The following is a 13,127-nucleotide window of genomic DNA, read 5'->3' on the forward strand; positions in this document are numbered from 1 at the left end:
GACAGGCAGTCGGGAACCCGTGTGAGGAGGGAGTTAAGGTCTGGGGCCGAGAGGTACAGTTGTGTATCGTCTGCATATAGGTGGTATTGGAAACCAAATGAGCTGATTAAGTTACCAAGACCGTGCATGTAAATGGAGAAGAGGAGGGGACCGAGGACAGAGCCTTGAGGTACCCCTACAGACAGAGGATGTGAAGAGGAGGCCTGATCTGAATAAGAAACAGTGAAAGACCTTCCAGACAGGTAGGAAGATATCCAGGAGAGAGAGAGAGGTCCTTTATTCCTATAGATGAAAGGATCTGTAGGAGTAGAGTGTGGTCGACAGTGTCGAATGCTGATGACAGATCTAGAAGGATGAGTATGGAATAATAGCCTTTGGATTTAGCTGTGAGGAGATCATTAGCTACTTTGGTGAGGGCTGTTTCTGTGGAGTGGTTTGGCCGGAAGCCAGATTGGAACTGATCGAGCAAGGAATTTGCAGATAAATACTGACTTAGTTCTGCATGGATGTGGCGTTCAAGTAATTTAGATGCAAATGGAAGAAGTGACACTGGGCGGTAGTTAGCAAGTTCGGTGGGGTCTAGAGATGTTTTTTTCAGTAGTGGTGTTACAACAGCCCTCTTGAGTGAGGATGGAAAAATTCCGGTGGAGAGGGATGGGTTAAACAGCGATGTTAGGGCAGGGATGAGGGATGTGGATAGCTGTGGAATGAGATGTGATGGGATAGGATCCAAAGAACAGGTGGTTAGATGGGATTTGGAGATAAGGGAAGAGAGCGAATGTTCAGAGAGTGGAGAGAAACTGGAAAGAAAGCAGTCAACAAGAGGAGTGGAGATGGAGTTTGATGTCTGCGTGGAAAACACACTACGGATTTTTGCAATTTTATCTGTAATGTATGTTGCAAATTCTTCAGCTGATAAGCATGAAGAAGGAGGAGGAGGGGGTGGACAGAGAAGGGAGTTGAAAGTACTGAACAGGCGCTTTGGATTGTGCAAGTGGGAGGATATGAGGGAGGAGAAGTATGATTGTTTTGCAGAAGAGAGAGCGGTTTTAAACTTGTTCAACTCTTTTTTGCAAGTAATGAAATTCTCATTAGTATTAGTTTTTCTCCAACGGCGTTCAGCTACCCTAGAGCACCCCTTTAGCTGTTTAGTAGCTTTGGTCAGCCAGGGTTGGCGACTGACACGGTGCGGGCGGACATTGGTGAGGGGTGCGATTTCATCCATGACTTGCGTGATTGAGCAGTGGTAGTGTGCAGCTGCTGAGTCAGGGTCAGTGAATGGTTGTGTGAGGAGAGGTGCCAAGGCATCAGAGACAGATTGCATGTCTATGTTGCGGTAGTGCCTGCGTGTATATGAGCGTGCTTGAGGCAGGGTGGTAGGAAGAGAGGAGGAGAGAGAGAAGTTTAGTAGGTTATGATCAGAGAGCGGGAGAGGAGAATTAGTGAAATCAGTGATAGAACAGAGACGAGTGAATATGAGGTCAAGTGTATGACCATTAGAGTGAGTTGGAGCAGTGGACCACTGAGACAGGCCGTAGGAGGAAGTAAGTGACAGAAGTTTAGTGGCGGCAGAATTGTTGGTGTCAACATGAATGTTAAAGTCGCCCATAATGATGGTAGGGATATCGGAGGACAGGAACTGGAGGAGCCATGCAGAGAAGTGATCTAGGAAGAAGGAAGCAGGGCCAGGAGGGCGGTAGATTATTGCGATATGGAGGTTAGAGGGAGAGTATAGACGGACTGCATGGACTTCAAAGGAAGGTGGAGAAAGAGAAGGAATGGGGGTGAGTGGCTTGAAGGAGCATCTATCAGAGAAAAGAATGCCCACACCACCGCCATGTTTATTCCCACTTCTAGGCGTGTGACTAAAGTGGAATCCCCCATAAGAGAGGGCGGCAGGTGAGACCGGGTCAGAAGGCGTCAGCCATGTTTCTGTGACCCCAAAGAAGGTGAAGGCGTTGGAATTGAAAAGGTCATGGTTGAAAGGAAGTTTGTTGCAGACTGAGCGGGCATTCCAGAGAGCAGCAGAGATAGGTGGGGGAGGAGGGGGAGAAGAGGAATATTAATAAGGTTGTGGCAGTTTCGGTGTGCATGTGGTTGGCTGTTTGCAGTGCAATTAGTGTGCAAGAGTGAGGAGTGAGCCAGCAGAGAGGGTCCGGGGTTTGGTGAAATGTCACCTGCAGCAAGGAGTAATAGGAGGCAGAGAGAGCGGAGGATAGGGTAGGATTTAGATTTATGGGTAGTTGGAGTATGAAATGTATAGCACGGTTGTATGAATAAGAAAGTTTCGTGAGAAGCAACCTGTGGAGATGATAAAAGAGAGGGAGAAATGTAGAGCGTGTTGCTGACAGCAGGAGGATGCAGTGAGTGTACAGATTTGAGAATAGCGGGGGAAAGCAGGCTAATCATGAAGAGCAGAGACAACATTATTGCACTAACCGTAAAAGAGATGGGGATAGTAAGGTGATAGAGGGTCTGAGGAAGAGGAAAGACATCATTGTTCAACCTGCGGACAAAGGGGGAGGGGTTGTGGTGTTGAGTAAACAACAATATGTTCAGGAGATGGATAGGTTGGTGGGAGACAGTGGGACTTATGAGCAATTGAGGGGTAATCCCACACAACAATATAGGAGGGAGTTGTGTGGAATCCTGAAATATGGGTTGGATGTGGGTATTATCACTGACACCGAGTTTAAATACCTATTGGATTGGGGGTCTTAACCAAAGAATTGGTGAGTATATGTAATATAAGCATACCTCCCAACTTTTTGATATGAGAAAAAGGGACACTTAAGCCACACTCCTGGTCACACCCCCACCACGTCCCTAGTCATGCATACCATAAAGATTTCATAAGAAAAATATGTTGTTTTATCATTCAAACCACACTGGTCCTTTCTGTCCTGGTTCATTTTCCTTCATAGTAACATTTTAAAATTAGTAATATATCAATTTAAAGGATGTGAATAAAGTTTAGAGTCAATCAAACACATTTTTTTGTATAGAAATATATATATTTATATGGAAAGAGGGACCAAGTCCTGAAAGAGGGACAAATGAGAGGGAAAAAGGGACAGAGGGACAGGGCTTCCAAAAAGGGATTGTCCCTCCAAAAAAGGGACAGTTGGGAGCTATGAATAAGGGACTAACTAAAGAATCTTTTCAAAGTATATTCACTCTGTTTCTGATTCTATGACGTATAGAGATTAAAAAAGCACTACTCTAGTTGAAGGGACCTAGTGGGAAAACTCATAAAACAACGGTCGTTTCCTGCTTTTGCAAATAGGTCTTATCCGCCAATTTGTAATGCTAACATTGCACATCAGACCTCTCACCCAGGGCCATCAGGCACTGTGATTCGGGCAAACAATGGAGACAAGTCTGCAGCTCGTCAATGATTCTGATAAAATTTCCACTTTATTTGATTAGGTGTGGTTAGCTTACAGAGACAACACAAGATAATTTGCATATTCAGCAGTGATGCATTGTGGGAGACATCATATGCTCACTCCACAAAACATGCACACACTGTTTTAACCACTTGCCGACCGCACACTCATAACGTGCGTCGGCAAAGTGGCAGCTGCAGGACCAGCGACGCAGTACTGCGTCGCCAGCTGCAGCCTAATTAATCAGGAAGCAGCCGCTCGTACGAGCGGCTGCTTCCTGTCAAATCACGGCGGGGGGCTCCGTGAATAGCCTGCGGGCCGCCGATGGCGGCTCGCAGGCTAGATGTAAACACAAGCGGAAATAATCCGCTTTGTTTACATTTGTACGGCGCTGCTGCGCAGCAGCGCCGTAAGGCAGATCGGCGATCCCTGGCCAATCAGCGGCCGGGGATCGCCGCCATGTGACAGGAGACAGCCTGTCACTGGCTGCACAGGACGGATAGCGTCCTGTGCAGCAGGATCTCCAGGAGGGGGCCAGGTAGGAGAGGGAGGGGGAGGATTTCGCCGCGGAGGGGGGCTTTGAGGTGCCCCCCCCCGCCACCCACAGCAGGCAGGAGAGATCAGACCCCCCCAGCACATCATCCCCATAGGGGGGAAAAAAGGGGGGCAATCTGATCTCCCTGCCTGCACCCTGATCTGTGCTGGGGGCTGCAGAGCCCACCCAGCACAGATCACTCAAACCAGCGCTGGTCCTTAAGGGGGGGTAAAGGGTGGGTCCTCAAGTGGTTAAGAAGGGAAACTTGTTTTGTTTGATAAAAATTAATAAATAAAACACTGTTAAACTAAGTTAGGCCTGGAACCCACTGAAATCAGCAAACGCAAAACGCAACCACTAGCGTTTTGTCTGAGCGGTTTGCAAGCGGATTCATGCGCGTTTTTTGGTCGTGTTTTGCAACATTGTATTTTTTTGCCCAGCGGGTGCGTAGCGTTTTGCGTTTTTATCCTGATTGGTCCTGTGAATTATTTTTCATTTTGTTACAGTGTGCTGAACCGCAAAACGCTAGCAAAACCGCTCAGTTTAGGTTTTGCTGAGCGTTTCTGCTAGTGTTTCAATACTTTACATTGAAGCACTAACGCTCCCAAAATGCTGCAGGTCCTGCGTTTGCGTTTCTGGGAAACGCAAACGCTCCTGTGGAAGTTGCCCCATCCATTAACATCAGCTGAGCGTTTTGGCAAAACGCTAGCGTATCGCAGCGCTGCCAAAATGCTCAAAAAAAAACGCTCTTGTGGGTTCCAGCCCTTACAGATTGCTCGGCCAGCAAACTCAGGGTAAACCAGAACTGTCTCCAAGGAGTGTGAAAAAAGTTAAAAAGGACCAAAAAGGCCTCTTACTAAAATGTTATACAATACAGAAATGTGCCTTCTATTTTAAGAAGGCACATTTCTGTTTCACAGTTTTAAATATCTCTTTTACTTTTAAACTGGGAACCTTAGAATGGCCAAAAATGAGGTTACAACGTACGGTAGAACAGACAGCATTAAGCCTGACACAGGCACACATTCCCAGGATGACTTTTCTTTGTCCAGCATGCTTGTAGCTGTAACAATCCCCGCCTTCCTTCACTGCAGTGCATAGGAAGAATGAGCAGTCTCTATACAGCAGCTGCAGGTAATATGCAGAGATATCTACACTGGTAAAGGAACCTGCTGCTATGTGTTCTGTGCAATAGCGTGCATGCATTCCACTGGTCATTACAATGAATACTTCTCAGATCAAATGTTGCCCTTGATGCAGCTCTCGTGATAACAGCGTAGTGATAAAATGTTTTGCTAAAAAATGGTGCTCTTGTGAGAACCGAAGCAGCATCAAGGTAAAATGTTGCATCTGGTGCTGTGGTACAACGGTTGGTAAAATAGCAATGTAGCACCCCTATTACCGTCTTGAAAATGCATAGGTATGATATGCATTTTCCTACCTATGCATGTTCAAGTGTCATGTTGCAAATGATGTTAGTCTAATAATAGGGGATTTTGGTAAAATACAGGTATGCAGTCTCTATGGGATGGAATGCTGGTTGTGATTGCTCATATGGCAGGTGTCATCCGCAATAAACTTGACAATTTACTCTTGTGTAGATGAGATGGTGGCATTCTGGTCAGATGGTAATTGGAAGCATGTGTTTGTATATGTCCTTGCTTGTATGGATGCCTTGTATCTCTTTGGGTATGGGTTTTTGGGGAGTTTGTCTGACGTCCAGGTAATGTTTTTTTTTTTCCCCCTTTGCCTCTATCTCACTTGCTTAAAGGACTTAGGAGCTGAATAATAATAAAAAAAAAAAATTAATTACCTTAGTGCACTATCACACCTCAGGGCAGACGATCTGTGGTTCCCTTGTACTTTCCAGACACACTGTTATCACAATCCACTTATCATTACATGCCCCGACCCAGCCCAGGGTTGCCTTATCTCAGGGCGATTAGAATCGCCGCTTTAAAAATCCTCTGCCTGCGTGGTTCAAATAGACGTGGCAGCGCAGGATTACATCCCTGCCCGCGGCACATCGTCACTCCGTACACTGAGTAATCCGTCATGTGGGCATCACCACATGACCGCCCACAGGACTGACTTCACTTCAAGCCAGCCGTGCCCCACGCAGGAAGAGGATTTTTAAAGCGGCGATACTAATCGCACTGAGATAAGGCGACCCTGGGCTGGGCCAGGGCATGTAATGAAAAGTGGATTGTGATAAGTGTGTCTGGAAAGTACAAGGGAGCCACAGATCATCTGCCCTGAGGTCTAATAGTGCACTAAGGTAATTCACTTTTTTTTTTAATTCCTTTTGTAAAGGTGCGTACACGCACTACAGCAGTCAACGACGGGTCCGTCGGCACCTCCCGCTGGGCGGACTTTCAGCAGATTGTAGTGCGTGTGTACGCCGGGCGGATCGTTCAGGAACAGCCTTATCAGCCAGCCGACAGTGCGTACACACGCACTACAGTGTGCTGAAAGTCCGCCCAGCGGGAGGTGCGGATGGACCCGTCGTTTGCTTCTGTAGTGCATGTGTACGCACCTTTAGTCCTTTAAAGTTGCAGATATTGACAGTGTTTGCTGTCTGTGCACTAGAATGAGCATCCTCGCACTCATCAAACATTTAAAGATTTATTTGGCTTGTTTTCATTTTGCTTTGCATGGATTGGAACTAGTTTGGACTGAACCAGAACTTTGCTCAGGCAAATCGGTTCTAAAAGCAAAGTTCTAGGTCCTGTAGAGCCAAAAAATGTTACTTATATATTTTTTGGTTCTTTTCCGTTACCCGGGCGCATCCTCTAGGTGGCGATAGAACTCCAGCAGAGTTACATCTTTCCATATTATCCATGGCGGCCTGGAGGGGGAATAGTAATCATCGCCACCTAGAGGGTGTGCCCGGCTAACGGAAAAGTACCTATTTTTTTTGTTTTTACTTCTTCTCTATTTGTGAGACACAGACCTAAAGACTATTGTTTTTATTATGGAATTATGTTACTTTCCTGTTTATTTGTGTAATATTGTAAACATGATTTGGCCAGGAGTGGAAAAATATGGCACTAGTCTACTTTAGGGGACCCAGCAGGAAATCTCATAGGGGACTGCTCTCCAATCACAGAACCTTCTACAGCAAAAATCGTTGTTATTGGCCGAGTAGTGTGGGCGTAGTTCACTACATCCTATCTGAAAACTAGAAGTTGGAGAGGATGCAGTGCACCCAATCACGTTACCAGAATTTCTCTATGAGGTTTCCTGCTGGGTCTCCCAAAGTAGACTAGCGCTGAAAAGATACTACCTCATATGGAAAAAACCTGAGAGTATTTGGTGGCAGGTTAACTGAAGTTCAGCTTTTTAAATGGGAGTATCTTGAATTTGCATACTTTAAGTGCCCACTGTTGCCCTCCATTGATATAATCTTTGTAGTAAAAGGGTAAACAGAATAATTAGATACTGTCAGAGGCGGACATAGTTCCGTGCAGGCTGTGCAACCGCACAGGGGCCCCACGTCCTCGGGCCATGCAGCTGCTCCCAAAGCAGGATCATTACAAGGCAACATAAGCAGGTGCCTGGGGCCTAGTGGTTGTCAAGAGGCCCAGCTGCCATCTTTTTTGACTCCACTTTCTTCTTAGCTTACCATAAAAACGATCATGGGGACTGAAGAAACTAAATTGCCTTGGGCCCCTATTAAGACCCTAAGGCCATTAAAGAGACAATGAAGCGAAAAAAAAAAATGATGATATTATGATTTGTATGTGTAGCACAGCTAAGAAATAAAACATTAAGATCAGATACATCAGTGTAATTGTTTCCAGTGCAGGAAGAGTTGAGAAACTCCAGTTGTTTTCTCTATGCAAACAAGCCATTAAGCTCTCCGACTAAGTTAAGCTGGCCATACACTGGCCCGATTTACAGCCGTTTCGACAGCAGATTCGATCACTGGGATCGAATCTGCTGCCAATCGTTCGCGCTACATGCCGAATTTCGATCCATTTCGTCCGATCCCGTCGATCGCGCCGTGCGGAAAATATCCGTCGATCGCCCGCGAGTAAAGAGCGCATCGCTAGCGGCGTTCGAGTGCCCGACGACCGACGCAATAGAGCCGCATACATTACCTGCTCCGCCGGCGCGACTGCCCCCGCTCGTCTCCGCTCTTCTTCTCCGCTCTGGTCTCCGGCATGCCTTCACTTATTCCTGCCCGGCAGGAAGTTTAAACAGTAGAGGGCGCTCTACTGTTTAAACTTCCTGCCGGGCAGGAAGAAGTGAAGCATGCTGGAGCCGGAGACCAGAGCGGAGCCGGAGAAGAAGAGCGGAGAGAGACCCGGGAGTCGCGCCGGCGGAGCAGGTAATGTATGCGGCGGGGTTGGGAGCGGCGGCAGCACCACCACCACCACCACAACAGATTGTGAACGGTTTCAGGCTGAAATCGGTTCACAATCTGTTTGCAGTAAAGGTAGCCATACGATCCCTCTCTGATCAGATTCGATCAGATAGGGATCTGTCTGTTGGTCGAATCTGATGGCAAATCGACCAGTGTATGGCCACCTTTAGTCGTGGAGAGGGCTGTTATCTGACTTTTATTATCTCAACTGTTCCTGGACTATTTACTTTTCCTCTGCTAGAGGAGATGTCATTACTTCACAGACTGCTCTGAAAGACTCATTTTGAATGCTGAGTGTTGTGTAATCTGCACATATTATAGAATAATGGAATGTTAGAAAAAACAATATATACCTGAAAATAAAAGTATGAGAATATTTTCTTTGCTGCTAATCTTCTAGTAATTACAACCAATTCACTATATCATATTTTTTTTTTCGCTTCAGTGTCTCTTTAAAGAGAATCTGTATTGTTAAAATCGCACAAAAGTAAACATACCAGTGTGTTAGGGGACATCTCCTATTACCCTCTGTCACAATTTCGCCGCTCCCCGCCGCATTAAAAGTAGTCAAAAACAGTTTTAAAAAGTTTGTTTATAAACAAACAAAATGGCCACCAAAACAGGAAGTAGATTGATGTACAATATGTCCACACATAGAAAATACATCCATACACAAGCAGGCTGTATACAGCTTTCCTTTTGAATCTCAAAATATCATTTGTGTGTTTACCTTCTGTCCCCTTCTTCTCTCATGCACTGAACATTACAGGCTTCCTGCAGACAGCTCTGCCTGTGTTTGTAATTCCTCAGTATGTGTCAGCCAGCTACTTTCACAGCCTAACAGAGGAGGATTTTTATCCAGCACTCTTCTATCACTGATAAGATAGCAGAGAAGCTGCTGGCTTATGTAAATAAAACACACACTGGAGTGTGCATAGAGGAACAGACCAGCAGGAAGAGTTGGCAGCCTTCCAGACACAGGCCGACAAGTCTGACAGGGGAAAGATACATTGATTTATTACAGAGACCTTGATAGTACAAAGTGCTGCAGTGAGCCAGAACAGATTAGAATAGGTTTAGGAACTTGTAGGATGGTAGAAAAAACGTTGTAATTTTTGTTACAGAGTCACTTTAAGATTAAGGCCAGATTATCCTCTAGGTTTGTGTATGCATCAAGATCCAGCCAGTGCAAAAGCTGCCTCTTTCTTCCTGTGTCACTCCCCTTTATGTAGTTATCTTTCCATCCATGTCCTTTCCCCCATGTGGTCGTCTGTCATTTTAACTATGTACTTTTATGTCCTTAACAATTTTTGGATCCACCCATGCTCTGTTATAACCAGGGCTGTGGAGTCGGTGGATTTAAAAAAAAAAAATCCACCGACTCCTCAGTTTAGGATTCCACCGACTCCGACTCCTCTAATTGCATATTACAATCTTGTTGATTGAAAGTATGTAACATGAAATTTGTCTCTTAACTGCCAACGCTTAGGAATTTTACAAGACAACTGAAGTGAGAAGTATATGGAGACTGCCATATTTATTCCTATTAGTCATAGACTAAAACTAGTCCTTGGTAACAGTACTTGTAAAAGGTACAGGCCGGAACAAAGAACATCTATCAGGCCCTAAGCAATGTAACTGTGGGTACATGTAAGAGTGATGTGCAGGTACTCTGCAGGGGAAGAAGGAGATTCTTCCCCTATTACACATTCTTCATGTACAATCTGAACCAGGTTTCTTCATGTACAATCTGAACCAGGTTTATGGGTGATAGACAACACCTCTGTGTTCAATGTGCACAACATTCTCAGTGGATTCCCTGCAGCTCTGTCGAGAGTGCATATGTAGAGTATAGTACTACTGTGTAACAAAGTAAACCTGAGACAGATAAAATTAGAGTTTTATACATACCTGGGGCTTCCTCCAGCCCCCTTCAGACTAATCAGTCCTTCGCTGTCCTCCTCCGCCACCTGGATCTTCTGCTATGAGCCCAGGTACTTGAGCCAGTCTGGCGCAGTGCGCATGCGCACACTGCGCCGCTGGGAGCGTACTACACCTGCACAGCACTGTTGCGCAGGTGCAGAACGCTCCTGGCTGTGGAAGCGGCATGCGGCCGGACTGCGCTGACTGGCTGAATTTCCAGGACTCATAGCAGAAGATCCAGGTGGTGGAGGTGGACAGCGAGGGACTGATTAGCCTGAAGGGGGCTGGAAGAAGCCCGAGATATGTATAAAGCTTTTCTTTTCATCCTTCTCAGGTACCATTTAATTCGTAGTCACCAAACCAAATTTTAACAACATATCAAATTATTTGATTTCATGAGCAAATGAGATGGAAATAAATCAGAATCAACGCAGAATTATTTTCATCTCATTGATCATCTCTATTAGTGACACGGCTACACATCAGGCTTTATACTTACAGCATAATGTTATTTCGTATATATGTTACGGCCAGAACCCGAAGTTTGGCCACTTCTAGTTCTGGCCGGCCACTTCGGGTTCTGGCCGGCCAATGTGCGAAGTGGCCGCTGCGCTGCGGCCAATGTGAGAAATGGAATGAATTATGTAACATTAATGTATCTGCTGGCCCCAGTGCAGCGGTCAAATGTATCGCAACTTAGTTATTTTAATGAAATTAAGCCGGCGGCAATGTAACAGATGAAGCAGCCGGCTTTTGCTCTCCCTCTCTCTCCTCTCCCCGCCTCTCTCTCCTTCTCTTATTATGGGGACGTGTGTCCCCTCCAGAGTCGTTCGTCGCGGCAAGGAAGCCTGCCGTTCTTGCAGAGCGGGTGCTGGCAGAAGCAATCTCTGCAGCCTCCCCGCTCTGCTTCCCTGCTGCGACGAACGACTCTGGAGGGGGACACGAGTGCTGCCCATAATAAGAGAAGGAGAGAGAGGCAGAGCAAAAGCCGGCGGCTTCATCTGTTTCATTGCCGCCGGCTTAATTTCATTAAAAATAACTAAGTTGCGGTACATTTGGCTGCTGCGCTGCGGCCAGAATATACATGAATGTTACATGATTCATTCCATTCCTTACATTGGCCGCAGCGCAGCAGCCACTTCGGGTTCTGGCTGGCCAATGTGCAAAGTGGCTGCTGCGCTGCGGCCAATGTAAGGAATGGAATGAATCATGTAACATTCATGTATATTCTGGCCGCAGCGCAGCAGCCAAATGTACCGCAACTTAGTTATTTTTAATGAAATTAAGCCGGCGGCAATGAAACAGATGAAGCCGCCGGCTTTTGCTCTGCCTCTCTCTCCTTCTCTTATTATGGGCAGCACTCGCACATTGGCCGGCCAGAACCCGAAGTGGCCGGCCAGAACTAGAAGTGGCCAAACTTCGGGTTCTGGCCGTAACATATAGAGATTCCTGTGTAAACATCATATATATAGTCACAATCAGATGTGTATATCTGACTTTAAAAATACGGGGACTGCTTTATTGAAGCAGCACAAGTAACTAATTTTGATTGGTTTATTTCATTTTTGTGGACTAAGCACAGCTATTACTGTATGTATAAATTATTTATGATGACTATTATCTGAGAAATAGAACATTTAATCATATTTTCTATTTTAATTAGTTGAAATTCATTAGGAGTCGGAGCATTTTTTCCTGGCTCCGACTCCAGGCACCCAAAATTGCCCCGACTCTGACTCCACAGCCCTGGTTATGACCACATCCACTCCCATGGGGCCCACTCCATTTATTTTGCACAGGGGCCCACTGCTGGCTTTGTCCGCCACTGGATACAATACTTTATTACATAGTAGTAAGATTGTATGATCAAGATCAGGGGTCCCCAAACTATTGGGGACCCCTGATTGTCAAGGGCAGAGACAACATACTTTAGACTGCTGGAAGGCCAGAACATACATAAAATCATGTTGAAAAACATTACATTTAATCTAGGTATTTATCTCCCCAATCATGCCCGGAGGAGAACTCCCAGTGGCAGCCATTCAGTCATGCGGCTCCCGAAGAACATCTTAGTGCACCAGGCAGTGAAGCATACCCATGTGGCAACCTGCCATCCAGTTGGACAGCAGTGTCACCTGATGCAGAATCGGATTGGAAGCCAGCGAATTACTGCTTGCTGGCTCCTATTCTATATTCGGGCCGCAATATTTAAAAGTGCGGTGGGCAGCATCTGTAAGTTAGACATTTTGTGTATGGGGGGGGAGGGGGCAGTGAAAATGCCACGGCGGGTCACATTCGGTCTGCAGGCCTTAGTTTGAGGACCACTGATCAAGATAGTTATTGAAACCTATGGAAACAACCAGAAGAGTATATCTCTATCCAACCGTCCAGTTAATGGGTGGTAGACCCTCTCATACCAAAAACTGTAACAAGCCCCCTCCCCCCACCATCCCAATTTAACATTGCATTTGTTAGGCTTGACAAGCACCATCCCAATTTGTCAGTCCTCCAATCTTATCTCCCTAGGTAGAATTGGTTGTAGATATGGTACATTCATTGGTCATACAATTGTACTCTTGTACGTTTATGAAATATTTTATTCAGAATCGGAATCATTTTTATTTCACCATTCGCACTGACTTTATAAGTTTTTTTTATATATATATATATATATATCTTATGAAACGGTATTGTTTACCTCTTGAAAAATTTAATAACAATTATTGAAAACAAAAGATAGTTGTTTAAAGTGAGCTGAAGGGATTTAAAAAACAAAACAGATACTCACCTAAGGAGAGGGAAGGCTCTGGGTCCTATAGAGCAGGGCTTTTCAACTTGTGGTACGCGTACCACCAGTGGTACTTTGCTGTTGGCCAGGTGGTACACACCAGGTTTGCCTGTCACTTGTTCT

General features: G+C 45.6%; 1 protein-coding gene across 1 annotated transcript in view; it reads left to right on the top strand.

Annotated features, from left to right (window-relative positions):
* The first annotated feature begins 4,977 nt into the window (after nucleotides 1–4,977).
* FCHO1 (FCH and mu domain containing endocytic adaptor 1) overlaps nucleotides 4,978–13,127 on the top strand; it is a 340,362-nt gene continuing 332,212 nt past the window's right edge. The window contains exon 1 of the mRNA XM_068234105.1: nucleotides 4,978–5,058. The gene's annotated coding sequence lies outside the window, so the exon portion shown is untranslated. The remainder of the gene's footprint in view (nucleotides 5,059–13,127) is intronic.

Source organism: Hyperolius riggenbachi, chromosome 1, assembly GCF_040937935.1.
Source record: "Hyperolius riggenbachi isolate aHypRig1 chromosome 1, aHypRig1.pri, whole genome shotgun sequence".
In the NCBI taxonomy this organism is placed as follows: Eukaryota; Metazoa; Chordata; class Amphibia; order Anura; family Hyperoliidae; genus Hyperolius; species Hyperolius riggenbachi.